This window comes from Castor canadensis, chromosome 6 (genome assembly GCF_047511655.1).
Source record: "Castor canadensis chromosome 6, mCasCan1.hap1v2, whole genome shotgun sequence".
Lineage (NCBI taxonomy): Eukaryota > Metazoa > Chordata > Mammalia > Rodentia > Castoridae > Castor > Castor canadensis.
The window spans coordinates 11,295,850-11,313,158 of NC_133391.1; positions in this window are offsets into that span (position 1 = coordinate 11,295,850).

Consider the following 17,309-nt stretch of genomic DNA (forward strand, 5'->3'; position numbering starts at 1 on the left):
GCTCAAGTGGTACAGTGCCTACCAAGCAAGTATGAGGCCCTGAGTTCAAATCCCAGTGTAGCAAAAAAAAAAAGAAAGCCACTGTTTGAGGTTTTTCAAATCATTGTGGTGGGATGCAGGGGAGGAATTATATACATATTTGCATCTATATGCATGAAGTGCCTCTGAAAAGAAAAATAAGGGAAGTTGGGTGCTGGTAGCTCGCTCACACCTACAGTCCCAGCTACTCAGGAGGCAGAGATCAGGAGGATCACAGTTCGAAGCCAGGCCAGCCAAATAGTTCTGAAGACCCTATCTCAAAAAACCCATCACTAAAAATGGGCTGGTGGAGTGGCTTAAGGTGTAGGCCCTGCGTTCAAAGCCCAGTACCACAAAAAAAAAAAAAAAAAAAAAACAATTATTATCTACAGAGAACCAGAAGAATGGAGACACAGGGCAGAAACTTTACTCAGTACTTTATATTTTTCCAGTTCTGTGCCTTGTGAATGTTTTACTTATTTAAGCCAGATACATAAATAAATACTTTCTCTTCTTGTTGTTTTTACAATGCTAGGGATCAAACCCAGGATCTCAGGCTTGCTGGGCAAACTCTGAACCACTAAGCTACAACCCCAGTCCCATTAAATACTTTTAGTACCCGAACAACTTTGTCATTGGCCAAAGAGCCAATCAATACCTGAAGAATAGTGACTATAAATTCCATGTTTCATGAATCAAAATTACACCTGGGGGGAGAGTGTTATAGACAACAGTTCTCTGCCATTTCCCCCTCCCCCTCATCCCATCCCATTTTTCCTTTTCCTCACCCTCTGTTTCATACTTTCTTTTTATTTATTTAGTGGTACTGGGATTTGAACCCAGGGCTTCATGCTTGCTAGGCAGGCATGAGATCTCTCCACCAGCCCTGTTTCATACTTCCTTCAGGTCTTTTTTGTGGCTGGCTTTGCCCTTTGTCTATTTTAGATACTACCTCTTGGGCCCTGCTAATGATGAGGTAGGTCATTTAAGCAAGTTCCCCTCCCTCCCTCACACCTTCCTAACGTAATTATTCATACACTGAACTTAGTTGCTCTGTTAGTCATCCTGATAACTTAAGCAGTAACCTTGGACCTTTAGTTTTTGATCCATGACTGTAGGCAGTATCTCCTAATATTGTGTAACGTAGCACTCCTGCCATGTCCTTGCCTTGAACCTGTCCCACCTCTGCCTCCAGCTTCACCCATCTGAACCTCTACAGTGGAATCATTCAGCCTGAACATTGGCATTCTTTCTCCTTTTTTTTTTTTTTTTTGGCGGTCCTGGGGTTTGAACTCAGGGCTTTGCACTTGCTAGGCAGTGCTCTACCTCTTGAGCTACACCCTTAGTCCTTTTTACTTACTTATTTTTCAGACAGTCTTGTGAGGTATTTTTTTTTAGAGTTCTTCTCTCTGTGTCTCTTTCTCTTTCTCTCTCTGTCTCTCTTTCTCTTTTTCCTTTCTTCCTCCCCCCCTCCTTCTCCCCTCTCCTTCCTTCCTTAACTCCTTCCTTTCTTCCCTCCCTCCTTCCTTCCTTCCTCCCTCCCTCCATCACTCCCTTCCTCTCTTTCCTTCCTTCCTTCCTTTCTTCCTTCCTCCTTCCCTCCCTTCGTTTTTTTTTTTTCTTTTTTGGCACTGGGATCAGCCTCAGACCACCATCCTGCTACCCCTGCCTCCTGCATAGGTGAGGTGAGAGGTGAGTGCCACAACACTCAGATGATTGATTGAAACGGGGGTCTTACTCACTTTTTGCCCCAGCTGGCCTCAAACCTTGATCCTCCTGATCTCTGCCTTGCAAATAGTTAGAATTACAAACAACATTTGCATTCTAAATATGCTTTCCTTGCCTGGTCGGTAGCCAGAGACTAAAAGTAAAGTCAACACTGTCACACTGTACCAGGTGTGTACAGCAGTGGCATCCATCCCCAGAACTACAGGGTCCTTCCTGTGAAACCCTCCTCTTCCTGGAGCCTCGCTGCTTATTCTGTTTTGTTTCTGGCACCATTTAAAAGAAACAGACCTTCAGTTCCCCAAAGATCCAGCGCTATCCAGCTTTTTCCTGAGATTTCCAAGGGCTTCCAGACAACTCTGTCCCCACCCAGACTGACTCATGCCAAAGAGGGAGGCTGAATTCATGTTTCAGTTCTTACAGCAGGTGCATCATCAAAGATTGTGGAATGAACAGAGTGCAGTGCTTCATGTCTGTAATCCCAGCTACTTGGGAGATTGGGAGGATCTCAGTCTGCCCAGCCTGGGCAAACAAGCCTGGCATGGTATTGCAATCCTTTTCATCAGCTTCATAGGTATATCTTATATGCTTAGAGTTATTTTTTCTAGCAGCAATAGCAAATATTTGAAATGTGTTAGTTTTGTTTGGTTTTTGGTTTTTATTCTCATACTGGAGTTTGAACTCAGGGCCTTTTGCATGCTAGGCAAGAGCTCTAGCACTTGAACCATGCCCCCCCCCCACCAGTCCTTTTTTGCTTTTAGTTTGCTTTTCAGATAAAGTCTTATGCTAACTTTGCTCAGGCCAGCCTGGATGAAGATCTTTCTGGTTTTGCCTCCTGAGCATCTGGGATTACAGGCATGAACCACCATGCCCAGCTAGAAACGTGATTCTTTCCCATGTTCCTCTGTCCATATTGGTGGTACCCAAGCTGCCACCTCTGCAAAATATCCCTCTGCTGGAAGTGATGGCTCCTACAGGAATGTCCAGCCCTCTAAACCCTGAATGTTTCCTAGTTTAAATGTGTCCCCAGAACTGGCCACTGGCAGCTCACGCCTATAATCCTAGCTACTCAGGAGGCAGAGATCAGGATTGCAATTTGAAGCCAGCCCAGGCAAATAGTTCCCGAGACCTATCTTGAAAAAACCTAACACAAAAAGCACTGGTGGAGTGGCTCAAGGTATAGGCCCTGAGTTCAAGTCCCGGTACCACAAAAAAAGTGTCCCCAGAGTACTGGAATCCCAGTAGACCAGTTCTATGCCAACCATCAATTCCCTCTGCCTCCCCATGAAAAGTCCTGCCCAATGCAGGCAGCAGGAGGCAGGTGCTGGGTGAAGCCATGGAGGCTTTGGGGAAAATGCCTGGATCTAAGGAGCTTGGGCTTGGGTGAAAATAAGTAGGAGTCTTGCTGGGTGTGGTGATACGTGCCTGTAATCCCAGCATTGAGGAGGCAGAGGCAGGAGAACTGCAAGTTTGAGGCCAGCCTAGGTGACATAGTGAGACCCTGCCTCAAAAGCCAAAAAAGTAAAAATAAATAGGGGTCAAAAGGGCAGGAACCCCAGGCAGGATGGGCTGCAATTGCAGCCTGGTGTTTGGGTTAGAGCCTAGCCAGGGCAGTGGACTGGGGTCACTGCAAAACAAGGACTTTGTGGCTTGTCCAGGGCTCTGCATGTTTGTGTTTTAGGGAACTGTCTGCACTAAACCCAAGGGAAGGAGAGGTTCGTCCCAGTGTGGGTGCAGGTGCAGCTGCCTCAAGAGCCACTCAGGACGGGGTGACCTTAAGAGACCATAAAGGGCCACCAGGATGATAGGCACTAAGCAAGTGCTCTCCCACTGAGCTACACCCCCTACACGTTTAAAAGGAGCTGACCTTTTAAACACGTAGCATCCTCTGAATCCAGTGTACCCTGTCTGTATTGTACCTTTATTTATTTATTTATTTAAAGACAGGGTATCACCTTGTAGCCCAGGTTGGCCTCAAACTGGCAATCCTCCTGCCTCAGCCTCCCGAGTGCTGGCATTACAGGCACGCACTACAGTACCTTTTAACGCTTGTGATCCCTTTACAGTCTTTTATGAGTTGTAGCAGTGGGCTCCCACTTGCTGTGGGCAGGGGGAGGCTGTCTACCATTCACTGAACATCAACCAGATCACAAGTACCATGTTAATATACTCCTCATGTTACTGCAAATCTCTCAAAAGTATAGACAAGCATCCCCATTAGGCAGATGGGTACACAGAGGCTCAGAGAGGTAAAGGAATTTGTCCCAAGTTCTCCAACAGAAGGGATTTATTTGTGACCTGGCCTGATTGTTATCAGTGGACTTGCCAAGAATGTTCAACTCTTTCCAGCTTCACTCTGTTCTCGGACAGCCTCCCTTCCCCAGTGACTGGGTCTGGGATCTGACTCCCCAGAGCGCCATCTCAGCCCCTGGGCAATTTTCAAGTAGCACTATTTGCTGTGCCACCCACATGCCCCTCCTGACTGAGAGTCGCAGGAAACAGGAGCGCCATTGCAGCCACCTGACTCTTTTCTGTTCCCTTCAGACTCCGGCCTCCTTCCCTTCATGGACAGGCAGACGCTTAAGGAATTCCAAGGTCGTGCTGCACGACCCTCTGCCGTGGGTAGGAACTCACTCCCAGTGTGGCCAAGAGTCAGTGATCTGCCCTCGTGTAAAATGAAAAAAGCACCCCAGATCAGTATGGTGCTCACAGAGGTTGGGGTGACACCCCCCTCAGATGCCACAAGGGTGTGGGTACTTCTTGAGAACTACAATTTGGAGAACTGAAGGTGTGACTCAAATGGTAAAGCATCTACCTAGCCAGCACTAGTCTCTGAATTCAAACCCCAGTACTGCAAAAAATTTTTAAAAAATATAAATTTGGGGCTGGAGGTGTGGCTCCAAGGTAAAGCAACTGCATAACATACACAAGGCCCTGGGTTCCATCCCTAACACTGAAAAAAATAAAAAAATAAAATAAAAGTCGAACTACAGTCGGGCCCTGGTGGCTCACGCCTGTAACCCTAGCCATTCAGGAGCAGCAATCAGAGAATCATGGTTCGAAGCCAGCCTGGGCAAATAGTTCACAAGACCCTATCTTGAAAAACCCATCACAAAAAAAGGGCTGGTGGAGTGGCTCAAGTGGCAGAGAGCCTGCCCAGCAAGCATGAGACCCTCAGTTCAAACCCCAGTGCCACCAAAAAAGAAAAAAAAAAAGAAAGCAAAGTACAATTGTTACACTAGCTCTCTCACAGTGCACCTGAATGCTGGTGAACTGAGCTTTTTCCTGGCCATTTCCCTTGAGAGTTTTCCCAGAAAGTGTGGGAGTGTGAGGTAAGTGAACTTGTGAAGGTCTGCACAGACCTGGGATGACCCTACAGGGTCAGGACAAGGTGGTCACCAAAGTTCTCAGCTCAGAAGCCAAATTCCACTTTGACTGCTAAGCACAATCAAATTTGAACATCATTGCCTGAGGTCAGAACTGGAGTTCATGGGTGGGTGTCTGAAGTGTGGGTAGGTAGATCGAAACCTGAGATGATGGAGTCGCTGAGGGGAAATGCAAAACCCCTAATGATGGAACCAGCCTGGCTCTCTGTAAGGTTTTGAAATCATATCTCAGAACTTCTCCACGTGCCTGGGTCTTCCTAAGGGTGACCGAAGTTCAACAAAGAGGTGGCCCTGGGATGAAAGAGCAAACATGGCCTTTAGCCAGTTGATCGAGTTTCCAGTCTGGGCTGGGCCAAGGCCCAGCTCTCTATGCAACTTTTGGTAGATCTTGGGGGTCCTTGGACCCTAAACCCTGGTGGTTTGGTTGAGGATACTGATGGGTTGAAGTGTGTCACTTGACCTCATGAGTAGCAGTTTTAGGGCCTGGGATCCTTTCTTTTCTCTTTCCTTCTCCCCCACCCTCCCTGACCATGCCCTCTTCCCTTTGATGCTGTCTCTGTTATGCAAGGCTTGCCTGGATTTGCTTCTGAGGAAGTGGGAGGGTGGCCAGCCACCACGACACAGGGGGGACTTTGAAAGCCACACCCTTTGGGCAGTCTCTCCCTGGGCACGTTTTTTAGCCATGTGTTGTTAGGACAGTCCCTTTGCCCTCTCTTCCCAATGTGGCCAAGAACCCCACGTTTCTGTTTTCCCCACATCTCTTGGCTACTGCTGGCTGTTGCTATGGTAACCAGCACTCCTGTGAAAGGGCCAGTGAGGAGAGGCCTAGTTGGCTCTCCCACCGAAACTGGTCCCCTGGCTCCTGGCACTGGCTCTGTGTCTCTGGGCAGACACTCAGCAAGATATGGAAGTCGATGGGAGTTGTCCCTGGCCTTCTGGAGCTGGTGTCTTCCCACAGACACACATCCAAACACCTATTTGTTCTAGATTCTCAAAGCATAATCTCCAAGCCAAGAGCGTCCTCACAATCTGGGAACTTGTTAGAAATGCCAAATTTCAGGCAAATCTACCTACTCAGAAACCGTGGGGGGATAGGGCCCAGCCTTGTTATCACAAGTCCTCTAAGTGACATGGATACAGGCTGAAGATAGAGGACCACAGCTAGAATTAAAACCTCGATGGCTCACACCAGTACTCTTAGCTACTTGGGAGGCTGAGATCAGGAGGATCGAGGTTTGAGGCCAGTCCTGACAAACAGTTCATGAGACCTCTCTCCAAAATAACCAGAGCAAAATGGACTGGAGGTGTGGCTCAAGTGGTGAAGCCCTTGCTTTGCAAGTGTGAAAGCCCTGAATTCAAATGCCAGCCCCACCAAAAACAATACCAAAATCCCTCACACAATCCTCAAAGATGGCTAAGCTTCCCTTATTATAGATGAGTAAATTGAGGCTTGTCCTGCTCTGGTGTGGGGACTGAATGACAAGTTCTATGGGGTTGGACTTGGGGCATTATATAATGTCACACTGTATCTTCATATCATCTGTGATGAGCTAAGATGCTTGCTGGATCCCAGCTTGAGAAACTGAGGCTACTGGTTGTATCCTGCACTGTATTCAGAAGGTCAAGGGCTGAGCTGACCCAGGCATCCGGGCTCACTTTGCACCTCAGAGGACAGAAACACAATCACGCAGAAACAGAAGCCTCGAAGCAGAGCAGGATGGGGCTGGGCAAGGTGGCTCACACCTATAATTCCAGCTAATCGGGAGGCAGAGGTAGAAGAATCATGGGTGGAGGCTGTGCAGGGCAGAAGCACAGGACCCTATTTGAAAAGCAAACTTTAAAGCTCACGTGTAGAGCACTCGCCTAGCAAGCCCAAGGCCCTGAGTTTATCCCCAGTATGGTGGGTGTGGAGTCAGAAAAAGCCTCTCCCAGTGACAACCTCCTGTCCCAAATCCACCCAAACTCCAGTCTTGAGAATTTCTAACCTACACACTAGGTTGGTCTCTTTCCAAGCTGCTGCCTCACAGACTCTCAGAGTCCCATTTTACACAACATCCATCTGAACTCCACCCCAGTTTGGAATGTTGTCTTCAACAACAGGCGTCGGCTTTGCATACACCCCATGATGGGGAACTCACCACCTTTGCAGGCAGCCCAGCCTTCTGTGAGATCTGTGATGGTTTTCAGTTTTCCTTTGAATAAGTTAAACCACATCCGTGTAATGTGTACCTTTTATAATTCGAGCACCTAATACCCCTTACCAGCAATTACAGGATTATTTTTAGAATGTGATAAGAACTAAGACTACCCAAACCATCCCCTTCCTCTGAATCTACCACCCACCTTTGTGGATTAGCATTACTAGTTAATTACTGACCCATTACTTCTGGGACAGTAGGAGCAACCAGCTAGGGTGGGGAGTGGGACTGCCAGAAGGTCTCTTTCTCACCCCACCCCCAGAGATCCTGGGCAGACTAGAGCAGGCTTTGTGGGGTTTGATGCAGATTGAGGTCCCCTGCAAGAAAAAGAATATGAAAATAGGGCATGGTGGTACTAGCCTATAATCCCAGCATGTGGGAGGATGAGGCAGGAGGATCTTGAGTTGCAGGCTAGCCTGGGCAAATAGGGAGACCCTGTCTCAAACAAAAAACAAAAGAAAATGCAATAAAACATGTCCTTGTCACCAATCACTACTTTGGAGTTTTTTAATTCTCATGAGACTTAAGTACATTTTGGGGAGAGGGGCTTTGCTTGCATTTGGGTTCAGAGAGACTTTTCACCCCAGAGGCAACTCTTGGGGTACTTGCTTCTGAGGTGGAGGTGGGGTCATTGTCTCAGAAGGAAGGAAACCTGATCAGGCCCCTCCTGTCCACCTGCAGGGAATGATTACAGGATTATTTTCATGGTTTTGACAATGTGGGATCTGCCAGCAGAAAAAAGAGTGCTACAGCTCATGGAAGAAAAACAACCCTGGAACGTGTTTTTCAAGGGGGATTAGTGTTTTTGCACCAGGAGGAAGGAGCCCTATAAACTCCCATGGGAAGCAGGGTGCATGTGGCTGTCCATGCTCTTGGTTTGAAGAGAGTCTCCTTTCTTAGGTCATCTTCTCCCGGATATGGGGATTGAACCCAGGGCCTCCTGCTTGCTAGGCAAATGCTCTACTGCCTAAGCTATGCCCCCAGCTCTTTTGTTTTGATTTTTTTTGCTTTTGAGACAGGGTCTTGCTAATTTTCGTGGGGGCTGGCCTTCAACTCACCATCCCCCTGTCTCAGCCTCCTGAGTAGCTGAGATTACAGGGACGCACCACCATACCCGGCTATCTCCGCCCTTTTAAAAACTTTTTTAAATTCAAAAACAGGGTCTCCTTATGTAGCCCAGGCTGGCCTTGAAGTTCTTTGAGTAGCCTGGATTACAGAAGTGCACTACTACTCCCATTCCTTTCCTTTTTAAAGGGTTTCCACGGTAGGATGCCTGCCTCGAAGGCCTGAGTTCAAACTCCAGTAACACCAAAAAATTAGTCTCCAAAGAACACTCCAGCTACTGGCCTGAAAGGGGTTCCTTGGGGTCTCCAGTTCTGGGTAGCTGCTAGTGCCTACCCCAGGATAGTCTGGGATCTGGGTCACCCAGGCTGCAGGTGACATTCCCATTCCTTCTGTAGAACAGCACATGGAGGAGACCAGACCCTTCCCAGGTTGTCCAGGGCAGAAGCTTCTGAGCTTCATCATGCAGAGGGAGCCCCTCACACACTTTGTGTGCGCGTGTGTGTGTGTGTGTGTGTGAGTGTGTGTGTTTTTAAAATTAATTTATTCACATGTACATACATTGTTTGGGTCATTTCTCCAGAGTGTGTGTTTTAAAGACAGGGTCTTACTATGTGGCCCAAGCTGGCCTATACCTCACAATCCTCCCACCTCTGACCCCTGAGTCCTGGGATTACAGGTGTGTACTACCAGGCCCAGCTTCTGCATGCATTTTCACCCTGCACATGGTCCTGGAAGCACAGACTCCAAACAAAAGGAGTTCTCCAAGGTCTCAGCTCTACTCCCTGCAGCTGGGCTACACTCCCAAGGCCCCTACCACCCCAAGATCTGCCGGGATGGGGTAGTAAGCTCTGGCCTTGCCAGGCTGGCTGTATACTCATCCATTTCCTTCAGCTGATAAGGCCCACCTGGCTCACAACATCTGTGGCTCACAAGACCCTGAAAAAATGACCCAAAGTCACCAGCCCTTGATTTAGAAACTCAGGGATGAAAATCAGAATGGCTGTAATATGAGATGAAGGTAGAAGAGGCAAACCAACCCCAAACTTAACACAGAGACTGTCACCTTACCTTCTCATTCTACATATGAGAAAACAGCCCAGAGAGAGTAAAACGTCTGCCCAGGGTCACACAGAAAATCAATGACAGGGCTAGGATTAGAGCTTTCAGTTCACCACCCAGGCCTGGGCACAGGTAGGGGATGAGATCTATACCAGCTCCTGCCCGTCCCAAACTATGGCAGGAGCAGGGCAGAGTTCCACCAGCCACTGGGTCTCCTCACCACAGTCCTGTCCCCAGCCACATCTCAGCTCTCAGTTCTTGTGGCCCATCAGGGACGAGTGGCAGTTCTTGGCATTTCTCCCCTGAACCAGGCTTTTCTTGGAGGGGGCAGGGAAAGGCAGGTCCATGAGAGGTCCTAGGGTTCAGCTTTTGGCCTCTATCCCCCTGTCCCACCCTGTCCCCGTGCGGAGGAGGCACCTACCTGAGCAGCTGAAGGTGTGGGTGTCTGAGGCAGGGCCGACCAGACGGGCCAGGTCTTGTGCTGAGGACTGACCTGGCTTTATAGGGCTTAAGCCCCACGCAGCCCTTTATGGGCGAGGAAGGCCTGGTGAGGGAGGTGTAGCCCGTGGTATCTGCGCCTGACAAATGCCCCCACCCTGAGTGTTCTGCCATGCACCAAAGGCAGCTGCTGAAGCTGGACCTGGTGTTGGGGCAGCCTCTACGATGGCTGAGGCCAGTCCTCCTGCAAAAAGGCACAGAGGTTGCCAGGCGCCGGTGGCAAACACCTGTAATCCCAGCTATTCAGGAGGCAGAGATCAGGAGGATTGAGGTTCGAGGCTAGCCTGGGAAAATAGTTCAAGAGACACTATCTTGAAAATACCCATCACAAAAAAGGGCTGGTGAAGTGGCTCAAGGGGTAGAGCACCTGCCTAGCAAGTGCAAAGCCCTGAGTTCAAATCCCAGTACCACCAAAGGAAAAAAAACCAAAACACAGAGGTCCCATGTAGCCAGCCTCAGGTTTCCTATGGGATCAGGCAGACAGGGCCCAGGGGAGTGAGGCCCACTGGAGACAAATGACCTGTAGTCCTCTCTTGGGGTCTCAGACCCCGGCATCAGAAGCAGGGGCTTCTGGTTGTTTTTTGTTGTTGTTTTGTTTTGCTGTTGGTACTGGGGCTTGAACTCAGGGCCTCACGCTTGCTAGGCAGACACTCTACCACTTGAGCCACTGCACCAGCCCTTGAAACAGAGACTTCTAATGCAAGGCTGACCTCACAGTCCCCCCTACACTGGGGTTTCTAACACGTTCTGCTCCCTCTGAGCTTCAGTTCGTTACATCCACAGTAAAAATACCACTGCTACTCAGTTTATAGGATCCACATAGGACCTAGCATTCAGCAGATGCTTGATAACTACGGCCCCTGCAATCCGCAATTTCACTTCCATGTTTTTTAGTCACCCAAAGTTAACTGTGGTATGAAAAATTAAATAAAAAATTCCAGAAATAGCCAGGTGCTAGTGGCTCAGGCCTATAATCCCAGCTACTTGGGAGGCTGAAATTAGGAGGATCACAGTTTGAGGCCAGCCCAGAGAAATAGTTCAAGAGACCCCCATCTCCAAAATAATCAGAAGAAAAATGGACTGGCAGTGTGGCTCAAGCGGTAGAGCACCTGCTTTGCAAGTATGAAGCCCTGAGTTCAAACCCCAGTCCCACCAAAAAAAGAAAAAAGGAAAAATTCCAGAAATAACTCAGAAAGTTTAAATAACTTGTATGGCAATATTGTTACAGTAAATCTATTATTTATTGTTAATTTCTCACTGTACCTAATCTACTTATTTCTTGTTTTTATATTGGATCTTGCATTCAACAGGCAGGCGCTCTACCACGTGAGCCACACCCCCAGCCCCTTTCAGTTCATTTATTTATTCATTTAGGTGCACTGGGGTTTGAACTCAGAGAGATTTTTTTAAATTGGTTGATAGGGAGCCTTGTGAACTATTTGCCTGGGCTGGCTTTGAACCATGATCCTCCTGATCTTTGCCTACTAAGAAGCTGGGATTACAGACGTGAGCCACTCCATCTGGTTTCTTCATATCTTTATTGACAAAAAAAAATAGTCAACAGCATTTCAGATTTTGTGCAGACATATGAAAGGTAATAAGGGCACCTGGTGACAGGTATGATTTCAGAGATATGGGTCAAAACCATGCTAGAGGGCGTGGTATCCCTTCTGACCTGCTCCCTGGCATCTCTCTATGCCTCACTGACACCCAAGAGCACTTGGTTGTGTGGGGCCCACTCACCCCCAAGAAGAAGACCAGGTTCTGAGGAGCAGACAGCGATATTTCAGTGCTCACGAGACTGAGCACTCCTGGGCTCAGCCAGCATTACCCAGAGCCCAGACCTGGGGGCAGCCGAGACTGTGGGTCACTGGTCATGGGGCACCCCCAAACGTATGGGCAGACCTCCCTCTGATGGACAGCCAGACTCTCACAGGAAGAAGTTTTCTGCCTTTTTTTTTTTTTTTTTGGTGGCCCTGGGGTTTGAACTCAGGGCCTCACACTTGCTAGGCAGGCGCTCCACAACTTGACTCACTCTGCCAGGCCAGGAAGATGTTTCAAGCAAGAGGACCAGCGTGGTTCAAAGGGCCTGGGTAAAATAATCCCCAGAAACCTTAAGAGACAGAGACAGAGAGAAGCAGACAGAGAGATAGATACAGATAGCGAGAGACAGACACAGAGAAACAGAGGGAGAGAGATACATAGGGAGACAGATTGAGAGAGAGAGAGAGAGAGAGACAGACAGAGAACATAGAGGTGCGTCTGCACTCCCACCATGATGTGATATAGTCCAGGGAACCCTGGATGGAACCTGTGCCATGTGTTTGGATCTCGAGCCATTGAAACTGTGAGCTGAATAAACCTCTTTTCTCTGTCAAGTAGCCTGCCTTGAGTATTTTGTTATAGCCACAAAAACTTGATTAATACACTCCCTCTCCCTGCTCAGTAATCCCTGGGTCTGCCTCCCCCTCCCAGCAGAAGACACACACATTTGTGCAGACACAAAGAGGCAGGCCAAGTCCTGACGTCGGCATCCTTAGAGCGAGAGTTCAAATGGGCCTTCACACCATATGACTTAACATTTAAAAGGTGTAAATGGGGCCAGCACATGATAGTAAATTATTAAATTTCCCAATGTGATTTCATGACTAACTGGAAGGTCAAGTTCATGTCTAGCGATCTCAGAGTTCCATGCCTGAGGGTGTGGTGTCGCCAATCCCCATTCCGCAAACCCATGGGCCACTTGTTCTCTTCCTGCTTCTTCTTTCTTTCTCTCTCTCTCTTTTTTTTTTTTGTGGTACCAGGGATTGAATTCAGGGTTCATGAGTGCGAGGCAAACACTAAAACACTAAGCTATGTCCCCAGCCCTCTTCCTTTCTTTTTTAACATTTTGCCATTTTTATTATTTTTTTGAAATAGGATTTTCCAGGCTCCTACTCTGCCATTCCAGGAGTCCTTCAGCCCTTTTTCTTTTTCTTTCTTTCTTTCTTTTTTTCTTTCTCTTTCTTTCTTTTTCTTTCTTTCTCTCTCTCTCTCTTTCTTCTCTCTCTCTCTCCTTCCCTCCTTTCTTCCTTCTTTCCTTCCTCCCCTCCTCTTCCTTCTGTGGTACTGGGGTTTGAACTCAGGTCCTACACCTTGAGCCACTCCATCAGCCCTTTTTTTCATATGAAGGTTGTTTTTCAAGATAGGGTCTCACGAACTATTTCCCTAAGCTGGCTTCGAACTGTGATCCTCCTGATCTCTGCCTTCTGAGTAGCTGGGATTACAGGTGGGAGCCACCGGCAACCACTCTTGTTTCTAAACCAGGCTCAGCCTGCACCATGGGGGTCCTCGGTCCTCCTGCCCCCTCATGTGGATGTCCCAGATTCGCAACCATCCCCACACCCCACAAGTGGGCACCTAGCACCGGGTCCCTTCTCAAGGCGGTGGACTGGGAAAGGGTCTGAACAGCTCTCTTCAGCCAGGCTGGGTGTCCTTTAGACCAGGAATTCCAGGGACCAGGACATTGTCTAACGGGGAAGAACTTGGACTCCAAGCTGGCATTTCCCGCCCCCCCTTGGCCTTGAGATGCTCAGGGACCACAGCAGAGGCCCCTTTGGCTCAGAGCCAAGTCTGTCCAATACAAAGCCACAAACGCGCACCGGTACACGTGCGCATGCGCCAGGTTGGTCCAGGGAGGCGAGGTCTCTCCCCCGAGCTCCTGGGCTCACCTTGCAGCTCTCCCTGTGTTGGTCCCTGAGGCCCTGAGGCCCTGAGGATCCTTCCGCAGGATCATCTACCCAGTCCCTGTCCCCTTAAGGGGACACCACTGCTGGGCTCTCACCACAGAGGAGAGCCAGGCCTGGAGGACCAGTACACCCCCACAAAGGGAACTGTGTTCCCATCTCCCTGGGCCCCATGGTGCTGTGAAATGAACCCTAGTTGTGTCCCAGCAGGCAGGCAGGGTGACCTGGAACCATATGGATTCCAACCTCACTTCTTAAGTACCTGATCTTAGACTATCTGCTGTATGAAAACGGGCACCATATAATTCCTGGGACTGCTGCATTCATTCAAGAGTTAGGGTTCTCCAACAGGTATCTGTGGAGAGCCTAAGGACAAAGGTGTGAGTGAAACTGAGGCTCGGGTCTGCTGGCTTTGCCATTCTTGGGTGGGAGGAGTCAATGCAGAAGGTTTGTGGGGGGAGGAGTTGCTATGGAGAATAGAAGCAGGTGAATGGAGGAGGGATCTCAGGGTGCCAGTTGGAATAGGGTGGCTCGGATGGGCATCTCTGAGGAGGACACAATTGTGCTGAGACCTGAGGAGCCCTGCTGACGTCTGGGGGAGGAGCCTCCAGACAAGGACAGCATGTGCAAAGGCACTGAGGCAGAAGCTTACTCCTCTCAGCTCTTCCTCTGGGACCTGGACTCACAGGCTCAGCAGAGAAGAACCATTCTCTCTGCAGCAAGTGACCATGTCCCTGTCTTTGCCTCCCCAGCAGATGAACACTGCTGGTACTGAAAGTCAGCAAAAGCATGGAGAAAAGGTCCAGACTTCACCTTGACCTTACCTGTCCATAGGCAGCTCAGCCTCCCTCTGGGCTCCTGTGAATGGCCTTGGCTGAAGATTCCCTATGACTATGTAAAATGGCCAGAGGTCTTCTCTGGCCCTTAGTGGGCAGTCAGAATGGTCCCCAAAGATAAAACTAGAAAATGAAGAAGATACAGGGGGGATTAGGACATGGCAAAGTCTCATAAGAGGCCACCAGGGTTGCCCACTTTCCCACCACCCCACCAGGGGACAGTAACTTAGCGTCCTTATTCCTCAGTGCAGATCTCTGCGTCTTCCTCTCTCCTGGATCAGAGGCCAGATGTCTCCTCTCAGGTCCTAAACGTTCACAGCACTGGGGGACTATTCTCTGGCCTTTAGAGTGGTGGTGAGGGTGGAGGCTATCGTCCAGCTCCAGGGCCAGGACAGCAGGGATATTGGTGAGTAGCAGAGAAGACTAGGACCAGAGACCTTAAAGTGACACTTCAAGGGCAGGCATAGTAGTGCATGCCTGTAATCCCAGCTACTTCTACTGAAGTAGAAGGATCTCAGTCTGAGGCTGGCGCTGGGTGGGGGAGGGACTGAGACCCTAACTAAAGGAAAAAGCAAAAGGGGCAGAGCACCTGAATTCAAACCCTAGTACTGCCAAAAAACAGACCAGTGACACTCCAGACTCAAATGCAGCTTTACTTATGGCAGGGTGGCTGGTAAGACGGGAGGATCCTTGATAAGGGAGGAGTCCCCAAGGGGGTGGAAGGGAGGGAAGCTCCTGGCCGGGAGGAGAGGGGGCTCCCTGCAGGGCGTGCTCATGGAGAAGGAGGGCAAAGATGAAGGCACTCGATACTTGGACCCAGAAATCCAGGGCTCCTACACACGTCATGCACACACGTCACGCACACACACCACACACACACGTGCTATGCACACATGCACACTGTGCATCGCTACCATGCACACACGTGTGTACACAGAGATGCATGCTTGCACATGCATGTGCGCTCGCACGCACATGAGCAGCCAACACAAGACACACACACACACACACACACACACACACACACACGCACACACACGCAGATGCAGGCACACACAGAACTCTGGGAAGACCCAGGTTGCGTGAGCCACATATAGCACCCCCAGCTTCTCCAAACCCCTTCCCGGTCTCCGGGGCTGCTCGGATCAGGAAGGCACATGTCTGCGTGCCTGTGTGCAGGTGTGCCCTGTGTGCTTCAGGACCACTGCGCTGCAGACCTAGATCAAGGCTCTTCCCTGAGCCGGGCATGGTGATACCCTTCTGCAGTCCCTGTATTCAGGAGGCTGAGGCAGGAAGTTCTTCAATTCGAGGTCAGCTTGGGTTACCTAGTGAGATCCTACGTCAAAACACCACCAAAAACCCTAAGTCCCTTCCTTCCCTGAGTCTCATTATATAAGCTGTAAAGTGGGGGGCAGGGACCCCTGCAGGGCCACCCCTGGAGAATGAAGCTTCTTGGACTTCCCCTTCTAGGCCTGGGAAGGGGGTGGGCAGGCTTCCAGGCTGGCAAGGGCTGAGTTGTCACCTAAGCCAGGAGGCCTGGAGCTTCCAAGGCAAGCAGCAACCTGAGCTCTGGCCCTTTCCAGTTGTCACCACTGCAACCTGAGCCTCTAGCCCTTGGTTCTCAGGAAAGCTGAGCCTCTCCCAGGTGCATGGCCACCAAGGTACTCTTAGGAAGGGTGGGGACCCTGACCAGCAGGGAGGTCCTGTTTCTTCCTCAGGACAGGGGCTGCACCGCAGAGATGGAGGCTGGACTCGTGAGCAGATAGTTCCACTCCCAGCATCCAGGAGGGATTTTGGACCCCAGGAGGGGCATGGCTCCCTTGCCTGGAGAAGCCTGGGCAGGGACCAGGGCTGTCTTCACAGCACAAGGCCTGCAGACTACAACAGCCTTGGGAGGGCCTTCTTTCCTCTCAGGGCCGCACCAGGGTCCCTGTGGCCTCCCCTGAGCACCCCTGGCCCAGGCCACCGCCTTCTTCTCTGCAGGAAGTAGTTCTACTTGTCAGGCCCCTTGTACTGTCACCAACACCTCACACTGATTCACACACAGTGATGCACCGCCTGCAAACACCCTTGCACACACTCATTCCCTCTTGGCTGTGCTCCTGTGTGCTCTCGTTACTAGGCCTTTACCCACCCCTCACCCCCTGCCAAAGGCCCCCCTCTCCTCCCTCCTCACATCTGCCATCTTCCCTTCCAGGACAGGAAAGACTCAAGCTTGGGACACCTATGGCCAAGACAGCAAAGAGCTATCCTCCCCTGGAGGGGTCCTAGAGAAGTTGGAGCAGGACCTCTTTCTCTTTGTCTGGGCTCCATCCTGCCCTGCAGGACGGCAGGGAACTTTCTGTGCACGTGGAGCCTTGGGAGGTAGCAGATTTTGGGCCACACTTGGGTGGAGAGGACAGGGAAGAATAAACAGAAGCCACAAAGGCCTCGCCAACTACAGGAATGCCCCTGGCCAGGCACAGTTGGAGGAGTGGCCTGTCACATGGCTGGCCAGGAGACACAGAGAGGCCTGGCTCACCCCTTGGTAAAGTGGTTAAGTGCTACAAGGGGCCAGTTACACCTGCTGTATGTGTCACGGAGACTCAGGGACAGTCACAGCTCAGGTCTTGGGTCCAGTAGAACAAACAGAGAAGTCTTCTCACCCTCTGCCACCCACAGGGTCCAGTTCAAACTGCTGCCAGCATACATTCTCTCTCCTGGCCTACCCTCTCCATATTCCATTTCAGGGTGGTCTGGTTGGCTTTCCAGGTCAAGTTCATGGTCACCTCCCCTGAGCCCTTGCCTGGGGGTTGCGGG